At 37.3% G+C, this 15,958-nt stretch overlaps 1 long non-coding RNA gene across 1 annotated transcript; it reads left to right on the forward strand.

The window, feature by feature from the left end:
- Positions 1 to 5,839: 5,839 nt before the first annotated feature.
- On the forward strand, positions 5,840 to 8,286 carry LOC131348714 (uncharacterized). The gene is made up of 5 exons (XR_009203967.1): positions 5,840 to 5,955; positions 6,983 to 7,022; positions 7,140 to 7,207; positions 7,298 to 7,370; positions 7,850 to 8,286. It is a non-coding gene; the product is annotated as an uncharacterized LOC131348714 (long non-coding RNA).
- Positions 8,287 to 15,958: the final 7,672 nt, after the last annotated feature.

Here is a 15,958-nt window from a genome sequence, read left to right on the forward strand (position 1 = left end):
AGCTTGGAGAAATGTTTTTCTAATCTCTTTGCTAGCACCTTGCAAAGAATATTTACATCATTATTCAGGAGAGAAATTGGTCTATATGAACCACAATCCGTTAGCGGCTTGCCGGCCCTGGAGTCATCCCTTCTTTCATATTGATAATGGCCTCAACCAACAAAACAAAGCCGCAACACAACACACACAGAATTTGTCTGACTTGCTGCAGAGGAGTCGAATTACTTTCTTCGTGAGAGTTACACCTTGAGGTTTGGAGGTTAAGATTCAGGCAGTAATAACACTGAATACTGGTTTAGGGTTGTGCAGAAGTCTGTGATTTGATGAACTGTTCTTCTATCAAAGACACAGTCACATACTGCTGTACTGCTTCCACTATTTCTAACAGATAATGTAATATTTTTAGGTAATTAACATAAACTCTCACTGTGTGTGTGTGTAGAGAGGTAACGAAGCCATTGCTGCTGTGCTGGAATGCTGCTGTGCTGCTGGTTCACATCCTCAACCGACTGGTACGTGTCTCTCTCTCTCGCTCTCTCTCTCGCTCTCTCTCTATTTTTAATAGCCAAGATCATTATAGGCATGATTGAGATACTCAGGGAGCTAGTGAACAGAAGAGGAGATGGACTTTGGGTCAGGAAGCTGCTCTACACGGCCTGTGATAAGCATGAAATGAAATGAACATCAGGGTAAAGGAACACAAGTGGAAGTTATATACAGGTATAACATGTAGTTACATATACACATAACTTTTTTTTTTTTTAATAATAATGTAAAAAGTCTTATTTTTAGTAACTGTTTCCTGACCTAATGAACTAACAAGAGCATGTGTTTTTAATCAAGACTCCAAATCTCTTTAATTAGTTCAACACTTTAAACAGAATTAAAAAATAAGCCGTTTAACGTCCACAGTGTTTTTTCAGATAGAAAAGTGCAGTAATCCATTCAGATGATATGATTTGAAATTGGTCAGGTCGAGCACGAGGAGGATGTCAACATTTATTTTTTTACTTTCACAGATTTTTTTTAGAATACTAAGAATTTTCTTGTGTAAACACTCGTACAAACAATTCACACATGAATCAATTCATCTCCAACTTGATAAATGAGGCTCAATACACATTAAAGAACAACAAACATGATTCGGTGTCTTCCATAGAAAAACAAAATAAATAACAGAAACATGATGCAATTATTATTTAAAATTGCTGAATTATTAAATTCAATTTTCTATTCATGAAAATTTTAAGAACCTAAGCAGAAAGAAAGAAAGAAAGAAAGAAAGAAAGAAAGAAAGAAAGAAAGAAAGAAAGAAAGAAAGAAAGAAAGATTTGAGCAAACAAACAGAATTAATTTTAAAAATGTATGTTTATTTTCTATATATAATAAATGTCTCATGAGTCTAATTATTTAACATCCCACACTTTGGTATTTTAGGTTGAATAAGTTCATCATCCAGGTACTTGAAGTGCACTTCTGCTTTTGCTTCTTCTTCTTCTTCTTCTTCTTCTTTTAGTTTACAGTATGAACACATGACACACTATTTATACACAATTGTGTAGAACAGTGCATGCAGTTTGGGACACAACTTGAAATACATTTGATGAAAAGAAGAATTTATATTAGCGTTTATGTTACCACTGCAAGGGAGCAGTGCCAGACAACATCCCTGGGCATGCCCTCAGAGTTTGTGCTACAGACCTGGCTGATGTAGTCACTTCCATCTTTAACCTCTCCCTCAGTCAGAGCACTGTACCCACCTGCTTCTAGACCACAACCATCATCCCCCTTCCCAAGAAGAAAGGAAGGAGAGATCACTGGCGGGGATGAAACATCCTACAGGAGGGAGGTCGCCAGTCTTGTGACATGATGTGAGGACAACAACCTCACCATTAACACAGACAAGACAAAGGAGATGATAGTAGACATGAGGAATGAGAGGAGAACTCACCAGCCACTGTCTATCACTATCACTGTTTAAGTGGAGAGGGTGAGCAGCTTTAAATACCTGGGGGTCCACATCAGTAAGGACCTCATATGGACATTCAACACCATCCAGCTGGTTAAGAAGGCACAACATTGGCTGTACTTCCTGAGGAGGCTGAGGACGTTTGGCATGTCACTTAAGATCCTCAACAACTTTGTGTACTACTTGTTGAGAGTGTCTTGACCAAATGTATCATTGTGTGGTATGGCAGCACTACAGTGAGGGACCGCAAACATTTGCAGAGAGTGGTGAAGACTGCTGAGAAGATCATCAGGACTCCACTGCCCTCTCTGCAGACCATTTACCCCAGCAAAGTCCACAGGAGAGCTGCCTCCATCCTTAAGGACCCCACCCACCCCCAACATGGACTGTTCACACTCCTACCCTCAGGACAGAGGTACAGGAGTGTGAAATGCAGGACTTTCAGATTAAGGAACTCCTTCTTTCCCTCAGCCAATAGACTTTTAGACAGGTAGCCAGAGGACATAGACTAGTCTCATCTATGTGATAGATTAGTTAGACTAAATTGCTCCATCTCATTTTGTGCCTTTGTTAACGTTACTGCTGCTATTATAATCTACATTTGCATTCAATTTGCACAAGTTACTGTACTATTGTTTTGCACACAAGTCAATATTGTACACTTACACATATACATAGTCTATATATCTATATTTACATCGTCTATATTTCTAATCCTGCTACATAATTTTATTCTTTATTTTATGTATGTATATATTATATATACAGTTTTCCTCACTGTGCGCATGACAATAAACACTTTTTTTATTAAACAATACAGAACATTATATATTATACATTAACATTAGTGCAGTTATTAAACATATCAGAGAAAAAAGAAGTTAGAAAGAAACAAATGAACAAATGTGCTGCCAAGGTAACGAGAAAAAGAGAGAGAGAGAGAGAGAGAGAGAGAGAAAACAGTATAAAAAATTTATGTATTAAGAAGACAGAAAGGATGAATACAAAGATATCGTTTTCACTGCTTTAAGATATAAGGAATTTCCGATTGTTTCCATATATCTTTCCAGGTCCAATTTAAATAAGGAAAAGAAAGGGTTAGAATTTGTGAATTTTTGTTTGTGTATGTGGAATTTACCTATAAGGAAACACACGTTAGAACTGAATAAAACTTAATACATCTGACCAAAATCTTTCAGTGTGGGTACATCGCCAAAACAAATGAGTGACATCTTCCTCAGAAGAGTGACAAAAACTGCAGTTCTGATTTATATTTCTTAAGAAAGGCTTTAGAGGGGTAATATTTGTGAATGAACTTAAATGTTATTTCTTTTACTTTATTGGTGAGCAGATACTTGTGAGGCAAAGACCATACTTTCTCCTAAGGTATATTCTCTATGATACCATTCCAATAAGATATTACATAAGGAATTGCTGTTATCTCTCTTTGGAAGAGAGCTCTGATTTTGCGGTTATTTTTACAGAGAAGCTACCAACGTGTCAGTTAATTTCACAGGATAAGTATATGGCCATGAAAAAGTAGTTCCATGCAATAATAATGGCACTCCAGAGGGAATAGAATTGCAAACAATGGCATATTCATTAGCAGTTATAGGGATTTTATATTTCTGCGAAAATTCTATATAGTTATAAAGTTCGCCCTGTGAATTAAAAAGCTGCCCAACTAAAAGGAGGTTGCTTTTGAACCATTTATCAAAGAAAAGTAATTTATTCTTGTAGAGAATATCCTTATTGTTCCATATGTAATATCTGTGCGGAGAAAACTTGTGTGTGTATATTATGGACCAAGCCAAGAGCATCTGCTTATAAAAATTAGACAGTTTGATAGGGATTTTTGAGATATTATAATTACAAAGTAAAAGAAAGTTCAGGCCACCAACTTTAGAGAAAATATAATTAGGGATAACATTCCAAAGTGAAGACGGAATATTAAGAAAATTCTTAATTCAATTCATTTTAAAAGTATTGTTCAAGGTAGTAAAATCTAAAAAATCTACTTCACCCTGTTTTATTTGATGCATTAATACTGATTTTCAAATAAAGTGGGTTTTATTTTTCCAAACAAAATTATTTAGCATGTTTTCAACCTTTTTTAATGTTCCTTTATCAACCTCCATGGAAAGTGAGTCTCGAGAATCCTTCAGCTTTAGAGAGTGAAATTCTTCTTATTAAATCAAGTCCTTGATTGGGATCAAGTCCCTCAGCAGCCAAGAGTTGAGCTTCTTTTGGGTTTTCATTATTAAAGGGTATGACAATAAACACTTTGAACTGAATTGAATTGAACTGAATTGAATTGTTTATACTGTATCATACAGTATCTCACAAAATTTGTAAATATTTTATTATATCTTTTCATGTGACAACACTGAAGAAATGACACTTTGCTACAATGTACAAAGTAGTGAGTGTACAGCCTGTATAACAGTGTAAATTTGCTGTCCCCTCAAAATAACCCAACACACAGCCATTAATGTCTAAACCGTTGGCAACAAAAGTGACTACACCCCTAAGTGGAAATGTCCAAATTGGGCCCAAAGTGTCAATATTTTGTGTGGCCACCATTACCTTCTAGCACTGTCTTTACCCTTTTGGGCATGGAGTTCACCAGAGCTTCACAGATTGCCACTGGAGTCCTCTTCCACTCCTCCATGATGATATCACAGAGCTGGTGGATGTTTGAGACCTTGCACTCCCCACCTTCCATTTGAGGATGCCCCACAGATTCTCAATAGGGTTTAGGTCTGGAGACATGCTTGGCCAGTCCATCACCAAGGCAGTGGTCGTCTTGGAGGTGTGTTTGGGGTCGTTATCATGTTGGAATACTGCCCTGCGGCCCAGTCTCTGAAGGGAGGGGATCGTGCTCTGCTTCAGTATGTCACAGTACATGTTGGCATTCATGGTTCCCTCAATGAACTGTAGCTCCCCAGTGCCGGCAGCACTCATGGAACCTGTCCTGTAAAACCGCTGTATGGTCTTGCCCACCGTGCTGCAGCTCAGTTTCAGGGTCTTGGCAATCTTCTTATAGCCTAGACCATCTTTATGTAGAGCAACAATTCTTTTTTTCAGATCCTCAGAGAGTTCTTTGCCATGAGGTGCCATGTTGAACTTCCAGTGACCAGTATGAGAGAGTGTGAGAGCGATAACACCAAATTTAACACACCTGCTCCCCATTCACACCTGAGACCTTGTAACACTAACAAGTCACATGACAGGAGGGTAAATGGCTAATTGGGCCCAATTTGGACATTTCCAGTTAGGGGTGTACTCACTTTTGTTGCCATTGGTTTAGACATTAATGGCTGTGTGTTGGGTTATTTTGAGGGGACAGATAATTTACACTGTTATACAGGCTGTACACTCACTACTTTACATTGTAGCAGAGGTCACTTCTTCAGTGTTGTCACATGAAAAGTTATAATAAAATATTTACAAAAATGTGAGGGGTGTACTCACTTTTGTGAGATACTGTATATGCAGATATAATCATATATACAGATCTGAGCTATATGAGCTATATTCTAATCCATTTTAATGTTAATGAAAACGTATGAAAATTGCACTTCCACAACGTATTTCATTTCCGTTTACACAAAAAATGATGCTTTAAAAAAACTCTCAGATACAGAAATTATTTTCTGCACGATTCCCTCTAGATGGCGCCATTGAGATGTTTCAGGTTCTTGTTAGGGAATACAGTATTTGACTCAGCGCGCCCTCTGCTGGTGAAATAGAAATCACAGCGTCTTCATGACACCTTTATTAACCATTATGAATGAGTTTTATCTCCTAAAGTTACTGTAAATAATGATAAAACATTTAAAACAAGATATTCCATTCCAAGTTTTCCATTTTTAATGAAAAGGATGACGTGTATTGCAGTATTTCCTCATCTGAACCGAACTAATTTGATTCTGAACCGATTCCCTGAATCAGGTCATTACAGTGGACTTCCAGCGATCACGCAGGTAAGTGCTTTCCTTTTCTTATTAATAGTGAAATAACCGTATTAATAGTAATAGTTATAATATTTTAGTGTTAATCGTTTTTTAAAATAGCGAACGACACAGATATTTAGATATCTGGATAACACGGTGCTCGTTTAAATCGATGGTCCGGTTAGCAATCTGAGCTAAATTTCTCTCACACACGAGCTAGCATGTTTAGCATATTTATTTTAGCCCGTGTTTTTTCCCTTTTAAAAGTAACAGAAGGATGTTTATTGTCTCCTAAAAGTCATTTTAAAAGTGCAGACACTTTGACAATCTACTTAAATAAGCTACGAAAAACACTCCGCTATCAGTCCACTTTATTAGGAACACCTGTACACCTGCGGGTTTATGCGGTTTTCTACTCAGTCCGTCATGAGGCAGCGGTGCAGTGTGTAACATCAAGCAGATACACAACACCAGCTTCAGTTAATGTTCACATTAACTGCATTAATGAAAGAAAAAGTCTGATCTCTGTGATTTTAACCGTGCTATTAGATGTTTGGTATCAGATGAGCTAGGGGGATTTTCAAACAAAACACTGAGTGTGAGTCAGTTCTGTGGTTAAAACACCTCGCTGAAGAGCTGACAGGAAGTCTATAATAACTCATATAATCATTCTGTACAACCATGGTGAGCGGAAAAACATCTCAAAACACATCAAAGCTTGAGGTGGAGGAGGAACAACAGCTGAAGACCACATTGAGCTCCTCAACTCTGAGCCAAGAACAGGAATATGAGCTTATCATGAGCAGACTGTCCAAAACTGGACCGAAGACTGGTTACTAAAGCACCTGGTCCAGTTTTGGAGAGTCTGTGCTGATGATAGACCCAAGTTCCTGTTCTTGGGGGAACCTGTTGTGGTCTTCAGCTGTTGTAGCTCGTCCACCTCAAGCTTTGATGGTTTATTGACTGAATAGAGAACTGCACGAATGTCCGGGAGTACAGGTGTCCCTAATAAAATGAACAAGAATGAACTATTAACAAACTTCTTTGTGGCTTTCAGATATTTCAGCATCACACCAACAGGAAACACACCTTCAGAGGTTAGAATCTACTAATCAGTTGCTGTCTTATAGTTTCGTAAGAGCCGCATCGATTTACTTCTCTCTAATCCGTCTTACTTCAGTATTAACGAATAAAACCGCTTCCTTTTTCTCCAGATGCACAACAAAATGGAAGCCTAGTGCTTCAGTGACATTTGAGACATCATCTTAGGGTTCAGTGATGAGTATGTCTGTGTTTACGTGTCTTTGTGTATTATTAATACATCCTGCTTTTTGAATCATTTCCTGAGATTCTGTCCTTTACATCCTTTCAGGGACTGGAGAACTGTGAGCGAAGGAAATAAAACTACAAGAAAAACGCACAGAGACACGCAGCAGGACTCAGGGGTGAGTCTGAACTAAAACTTAAACATGTTGAACGTTTCTTCAGTCTGTTTCTTTATGAGCAGGTTATTTTGATCTGATGATCTGATAAACACACAACATTCACAGAGTTAGAAATCTCACCTGACTTGGTTTATAAGGTCATTTAATTCCTAAATTGAATCAACACAGGGTTTTTTTTTTAGCTTTTTAACATTTTGTTAATTATGACATCACTACAGAAGCCTATAGTTTTCACACTATATTTTTAATAGCAAATGGTAGATAAGTGTCTCTGGTTTGCTGAGGAAAACATTTTGCAGGCCTGGTTTAAGTTTTGCTTTCTTTCAAATTCCTCGAAACCTTCCACGGCTTTGAATCCATTTAGTCATCTGCTTCACTGTAATAATGCTGTAATTCTGGATAAATAAGCGAGCATGTATTTTTTTTATTTTTTTTATTATTAACATTACTCATGTCACATCTGTATAATCTTTTCCCAGGTCCCCAGAAGACTTGTTTCCCAAATTAAAGAAGCGATGAAACAGACACTCATGAAGTTCAACTCTGTAAAAACTTCATTGAAAATCCACTCGAAGCCTGCAACTGCTGGGAAACCTCGAGTGAGCTTCCTCTGATCGACGATCTCGCAGCCTCGTCCACCAAAGCCATAATCGCTGCGATCATATGACTTTGCTGTCCGGATACTTATTAACAGGTAACAGGTAACAATGCTTCATTACGGGAGACAGCAGGCCGTTTTCTGCACAGGAAGTTTGCGGGTTTCTCCAGCAGCATGAGATCAGTGTTCTCCTCGCTGAGCCTGAGACGATGGATCTGAGGATCCGGATCATGAGAACACTGACTTCCTGACTGTAAATAATTTGTATATAGTGTACAGACATGCACCGTTGTGCTCATCTTATACATTTCATTTACTTTATCATTTTGTGTTCATATGTTTTTTTTAAAAATTCATGTTATTGTTAATATTTTGTTGATTATTATTAAAAAAAAAATAAAAATTCTAATCTCAAAGCTGTTTTGTTCATTGATTTCTTTATGCTTCATCTTTGTGCAGAGAGCTGATGATGATGATGATGATATTGATCTCTCTCAGTCTTAGTTTTTCCTCTGTCATTTTCTCTCCTTGTATTTCTCTCTGTCTCTCCCTCCTTCTCTCTCTCTTTTAATTTAATTCAATTTATTTATATAGCGCTTTTAACAATGGACATAGAATAACAATGAATCGAAACAGAATAAAAATGATAGTTTAAAATTAAGTTACTATTTATCTCTAACATTCATCCCTAATGAGAAGACTGAGGTGACAGTGGTGAGGAAAAACTGCCTGAGATGATATGAGGAAGAAACCTTGAGAGGAACCAGGCTCAGAAGGGAACCTCATCCTCATTTAGGTGACACTGGACAGGAAATGATGTAAATGTTGATAATGTCCTTTCTTCAACAGTTTATATTCATAATTTCAGGCATAATTTCAGGGTTCATTATAGACTTAGCACTAATTCTTTCCTTTCCCTCTGTTTCTCTCTCGCTGTCACTCTCTGTCCATAAGAGGGCAGCAGAGGGTCAGGTTTACTGACGTCACTCCGTTTTTCACATTCAGCAGAACCACAATCAAACAGTTGATGCAGTGTGAAGATCATATCATGCTGTAGTGTCTACACACAAACCTTCTCTACACCATTAACTCTTTCTAGGAATCTCCTACCTACAACTCCATGTAATCACGGGCTTATAATTTTCTTTAAAATAGTTTCAATAATGTTCTTTAGTAAACTCCTGTTTAAAAAACAAAAAACTAAATAAAAGACACGCTGCAGTCCCTGACCATGAAGAAGGCAGAGAAAGAGAAAGAAAAGAGAGGAATATTTCTGCAGAAATCACCCCCATCTCAAGGATCTACATAAACATTAGTAAAAAGGATTATCCACATTGGTCCCATGAAGATTCACTAAATTCAGTCTAATAAAAAGGATCTTTTTGGATAATTATATACCTCCCCAGTCTGTCCTAGATAGTGTTCATTATTTGTAAAGGTATGGATTTATGTATAAGTGGAAGAACCCCTCTAGAGTGTGAATTAAAGGAGGAAGAAGGAGGCCATCTCTTCCTCACCATAACCACATCCCCTGAAACTAAGTGAGTTTCCTGAAGGAACACTATTTCAGCTTTCATTTGCCGAATTCTGTTTATCACTAGTTTAACTTTACAATTTGGTTAAGACCTCTTACATTCCAGGATATAAATTAAATATCAGATAGGGGAGCCATTATTGTATATACAGCATATTCCTGTTCTTGAAAAAAGTACTAAAGTAAGTATACAGACTATTATTGTGAAAGAAAAAAAAACATAGTAAAGGTAAAATATAGCCAAACAGATCAACTGGCCATCAAATAGATATTTCCCCAAATGAAATATCATCACCCCTCTTCCACTCCCCATTTAAACATCTCCCAAGGTCTTCTCGAAAGAGCCTGATTATGGAACTATGCCGGTCCACCCATGATCTTTTTTTGGTGAGGAACAGCCTGTCTGATTGCCGGACGGGTCCCGCATCAGTCAGAAATGTCAACCCAACATCATGAAAAAATATTATCTTTAGCATCAGTGATAAACCAGTTAGTTTGCTTAAGTTCACAAAACTGACCCCAAAGAGAAATGTCTTCCTTTAAGTCCTGCTAAGCATTGTCTTTGAGATCATACAAAACCCTCTGAACATCTGAGGTCTGTCCAACAAGTGGCGCTTTCCCTTGTAAGTCACACACAAAGTAGCTGGATGCAAGATGCGGAAGTTCTGAAAAAGATTTGACCACATCACATCTTTTCCATTTCTTGTGCAGTCCAGCTGACATGTCAGAAAAGAACATAAGTTTTCTTTTGTCTACCCTCTTGGTGCATTTTGCTCGAGCTGCTTTCAGGGTACGGACTTTGTCAAGCGTAGTTTAGAAATTTCATTATCACTGCTCTCAGTGGAGAGTCAGAACGATCTTCAGAGAATCTGGTGATCCTGCGAGCTCTCTCAATTACAAGAGGACCAGGAAAGTTTTCCAGGCCAAGGATCTCAGGGAGTAATTTCTCTAAAAAGGCAACCATATTCTTCCCCTCAATTTTTTTCTGGAAGTCCCACTAATCATAGATTGAACTGATGACTGTGATTTTCCAGATCCTCGACTTTTAATGAGAGAGATTCTAGGACAGTTTTCAATTTTACGTTCTGCGTTTGCAACACTGAGACGTTATCTTCTTGTGTGCTTATTCGATCCTCTGCTTCTGTTACTTGTGTTGTGAGAGCTTTATGGTCGTACTGCACTCCGTTAATCACCTCGAGCAAACCAACAAATCGCACAGCAAAGTCCGATTTCAGTCAGTGGATAGCCTCAAGAATTGTAGACTCTTGTCTATTAGCTTCAGTGGCTTTAGCATCTGCCTCAGCCTCTCCAAGTTCGGTCGATTTGACCTGTTTCTGTGTCATTTTAATTTATTTTGGTGGCGTCTTGGAACGTTAAGATGTATCCAAATTTAAAATGGAATTGGTTTTGTCAGTGTTTATTGGGTTAAAGAATAAAATTAAAGTCAGTATTTGTTGCAGAGCTCTGATTCTGGTCTATTCAGCACTGTGTCATAACCGGAAGTCATTTTTTCAAATACATTTAGTATATTCAATTGGTCATGACCCAGGGATTCAGGGGAAATAAGGAACACAACTCTAGGACAAACAGTTTGGTGCCTGATTGTATCAGATTCCACCAACATCCACCTAGGGTTTCTATAGTCTGCAAAGAAAAAACTTGAAAAAACAATAATATTTAGGAAATTCATTGGACAACAGATTGCCCTAGCAAAATTATTTGAAAACATTTTCGTCAGAAACCTCTGTAGATGATACATACTACATTTGGTGGTGATAGGATCAACCCACTGGCTGCATTTGCATCAATATGACACAAGGTTTCAGCAGAAAAAAAAAAAATCACAACTCGAGGACAAACGGTTCAAAAGTTATAAGCAAAATTTACAGAGATAAATGGGTTGACCACAAATTTCATGCCTGGATACTCTGGACTGTCCTCTACAGCATTCAGTCTTTAAGCATTCAGGATAATTTCATTATTAACAATGACATAACTGATCCTTTTCTGTAGATGACAATATTATAAAGAATATATTTTATTTCATACTGTCATGCTTCTATTTTATATCTATTTAATTAAATCAATTGAAATTTCCTTTTGTAAGTATTTGAGTTATGTGTATAGAGTGTGGCAGTGCCACGTTGATTCTTTTTCAGTTTCTCACTACTCCAAATGCTTAGAAATGCTGCAAAAATCTTCTTGTGCTAATTAGGAGCCATGCACCAAAACGGCAATGCAGCTATTGTAATTTTTAGGTGCTACTCCAGTCCAAAGTATCCAGGCATGAAATCTGGGGTCAATCCAAACATCTCTGTAGTGCCACCAACAGGCAAAACCTTAAGATACATTTTTGCTTATAACTTCTGAACAGTTTGTCCTAGAGTTTGTCCACTTTTTCTTTATGGCACCTTCATGTGTGAATATGTGGGTACACTGCAGCCATATTGTTCTACCTGGCAACTATACTTTAACAAATTTTAAAAAACATTGGTCCAAAGAGGTAATACACAAACCTTCATATTACTTTAAGAGGAGATGGTTAAATGTGATTTTTACAAATTCAGAGATGAATGAAACACAACATGGCTTATTTGGAGATTTTATAAGTTCCCAGAGAGGATACTTAACTTTGAAAGTTAGTTGAAATATCTGCTTTGTTGCAATTTGGTTCTTTTTGTTTTTTATGGTATAGCACCCCCAAGTGACCTTGGTGCCTACACAATATTCTTAATACCAATAAAATGTAGCAAGTGGCATCACTTCAAAAGTAATAACCTTCATCGGTTTGGACTAGCATTGCAAATAAAAGAGTGTTTGCATATAAAATTCATACATACATCATATCACACAATATAAAGGAGAAGCAGTGTGTGCTGTTGGCCAAGTTTCACAGAGGTTCTACTGCAGAGGTGTCCAATCTTAACTACAGAAGGTCGATGTGGGTGCAGGTTTTCATTCCAACCAGCAGAAGCCACACCTGAGCCTGATGAAAGCCAAGTTCAGTTGATTAAACAGGTGGAATCAGGTTTGGCTCCTGCTTAATTGGAATGAAAGCCTGCACCCACACCGGCCCTTTATGGATAAGAATGGACACTCCTGCTCTACTGCTTTCACTCACATTTGTAGAAGCTACACCAAGTCAATACATATTTGCATAAAGTTAAACTTTTCCCAGTGCTGTCTCGGCACTGGACACGCCCACATATATTCGCCAACGGTCACTGTCTGCAGGTCATGTCACACAAATCAAATATCACAGACAGCAGAGGATCTGTGTCCTATTCACCAACTGTATGTAAATAGTGCTGTGCTAATCTACTGTGATTCATCGTGTAGTAGAATATTTAGATAGTATCTTGTCTCAGTACTCTTGTCTCTCAGACCACGTTTCAGTCGTTCACACTCACTCCTCCACCTGGCATCCATTACACCTCGATATATTGTTCTTTCCAATCATTTAAATAGGTGGATTTTATCCACTACAGTGTCCATCCCTTCTAAATGCTGATTACTCTCTCTTTCACGACTATGTCCTAATAATTATATTCCATATTAAGTTTTCAGTGAATATTTCAATATCAGCTCTATCATGAGTGACTCATTTAACTGAAATGTCAGCACTCTCTGTGCTCTCTTATTCCCTCCTGGTGTACTGGAAGTTGTATGAACCTGAATACCTGATTGCTGGATTTGTGTGTATCAGTGTAAAGCCATGTTCAGAATATCCCTATATATATATATATATATATATAGTTTATCTAGTTTTGTCTATACTATAGTGGCCATGATAAAGCCATAATTGTCAAGTGTGTAACCTTTGTTTGTTTAACACTTAATAATGCCATCATCATCATTAACACTATACTGTTATTACCACTGCAACAATGCAGCAGACTGATTTTTTGCCTCCAGCACTGGCAGTACACTTTAAAAATTTATTTAGGCTCCAACCATGTCCTGCACGTGGCTTCTATCCTTTTTGGTAAGGTTGCCAGGTCCGTTGTTTACACCCTTTATACTTTTGAACTGCTACAGCGTGGCTGATTTTGTTTTGTTTGAGAGGTGACGGTTGGCGATTTTGCATGCGTTAGATTAAGTTATTTGACTACTACTACAACTAATAATAATAATAATAATAATAATAATAATTATTATTATTATTATTATTATTGTTATTATTATTCTACACAGAACTGTGATGAAAAAGATCATGGATTAATACACTATAGGGGAAAATGTTTGTGGACATTTGACCATCACCTTCATATGAACCTACTGAACATCCAATTCCAGATATAGTCCTCCTTTGCTGTTATAATAAGTGCCACTCTTCTGAGAAGTGTGTAATAAGTAATGTAGTTTCCACTAGATTTTGGAGTGTGTCTGTGGGGATTTATGATCATTTAGCCACACAAGCATTAGTGATGTCAGGCACTGATGTCTGAGAAGGCCTGAGACACAGTTGGCTTTTCATTCTAAATTCGTTTATTGGGTTTGAGGTAAGGGCTCTTTGTATGAAGTTACTTTTGGCGGGTGAAGGCATTTACTATAAATAGCCCAATAATAATGAAGCACCCTCCAGGACTGGAGCAGGGATGTTGTATTGTAGTTGCATTAAAAAGCTGACCAAAATATTATGAGTAGCTACTTACTCGTCACCCACTTATCTTTTTTAATTCCTACACTTGATAAAGAATTATGCATCTACAAAAATGTATTTTATCATCTTTTTAATGCCACTACAATACAGTATTTTTGTGATTGATCTTTGGGCTCTATTCATTCCACCATATTAGAGGACACTCTGCCTTTGATAGGGTGAGTGACTAACCTTGGAGTGGAGTACCTCCCAATTTAGTGGAGTAAAAGAAATTCAAGGTAAATAAAGCGAAATAAACCCATTTGTTGTTTCATTATAGATAAAATAAGCAATGATTAATAATCAATAAGGTGATGAGCTTTGATACCCAGTTTAACTGCTTAAACGGATATGTTCATTCTTCACTCTCATACCTACACAGATTCCCTGTATATTTTTTCTACAGCATGAATCATTCATAGAAGTTATTAAAGGTACTCAAAGAAGCAGCCAACTCAGGGTGAACCTGATAGTGAGTTATTTATCCTACTGTAAGCACAGGAGTTGAAAAGAAGGGATAAAAACACTTCTTTCATAACACCATCAATTGACTGAGTGATTGAGTGAGTGTGTGTGTGTGTGTGAGAGAGAGAGAGAGAGAGAGAGAGAGAGATTTGCCAAAGATAATGTTCTTTTGGATGGCTGTGGCATTAAACATGTGATCTCCAGACAGGATGTCCTGTATTTTGATGTATATATTACTCAGGAAATAGAATGACTGTCTTAAAGTGATGAGGCAGAAGAATAAGGTAGTAAGGTGATGAAGCAGAAGAATGTGGATGATGTAGTCTATTTATATCCAGTGGAGATAGAAAAAATCTGCTTAAATACCTGCTTAATTAATCTATTATATGCTAGGTATAAATATTTTACAGTCTACCCCTGGGGACAAGGTATAAAAATATAACTCAGTGTTCCAGTATTCAGTAGCATATGGTGAGATGCTGTTGTTTAACTGTTGTATATTTTGATTGACTCTGTATACTGGGCTGTGAGTAAGTAAGTTATATAGCACTAACTAAAGTCTACCAGGAAAACCACAGCAGACTGTGCTAAGATATAAAGGTAATCATATAGCATTTATTATTGTTCTGTTAAAAAGCCTTTAAGCTGTTCTGTAGATCTGTCTTCAAGCACAATTTAGTGTATTCCACATCTACAACTAGGCTTTTCTTTACATTTTCAAAGATTCTGAGCAAATGCTAACTGGAAGACAACAACCTCAAGAGGAAAGGACACTGCTTGTAAAATGAAATGAGGTAATTCTATCACCAACAATGAACTGCAAGTCATTTAAGACAGTCAAAGAGAGGTGAGCAATGGCTATGTCTATAGATGAATGGAAAATGCAAATCTAACTGAGGGTAAGGTGACCTGAGTCTGCCCTTTCTGCCCTGATAACTTTTATGTGTTAATCTGCCAAACAAAAGTTATGGTACAGAGTAATGAAAGGTTAACTACAAGTATTTTGACCACAATTTCATATTATTGATAAGATAATTCACTCTTTTGGCCACATTCATGCAAAAGTTTAATTTGGGAAGAAGGCTTCTATTGGCTAAACTGGCTAAAGATGAACTAAAACTGGTTTAATAATAATGCGATAATTATTATAATTCTCATAATTAAATCTGTCCTAAGCTGAACGAAGCACTTGAGCACTAATTGCAAAATTTAGTTTTAGAGGACCTTAGATAGCCTCGTATTCAGCAAACAGAATGACAGGTGTGCTCTAAAAGGTCAAGGCCAAAGGGTGTGCACATGGCTGGACAGCTTGCAGAGAGCTGATAGAATTTTCTTTTGGGTTCACTTTT

The sequence above is a fragment of the Hemibagrus wyckioides genome, linkage group LG28 (genome assembly GCF_019097595.1).
Source record: "Hemibagrus wyckioides isolate EC202008001 linkage group LG28, SWU_Hwy_1.0, whole genome shotgun sequence".
NCBI lineage: Eukaryota > Metazoa > Chordata > Actinopteri > Siluriformes > Bagridae > Hemibagrus > Hemibagrus wyckioides.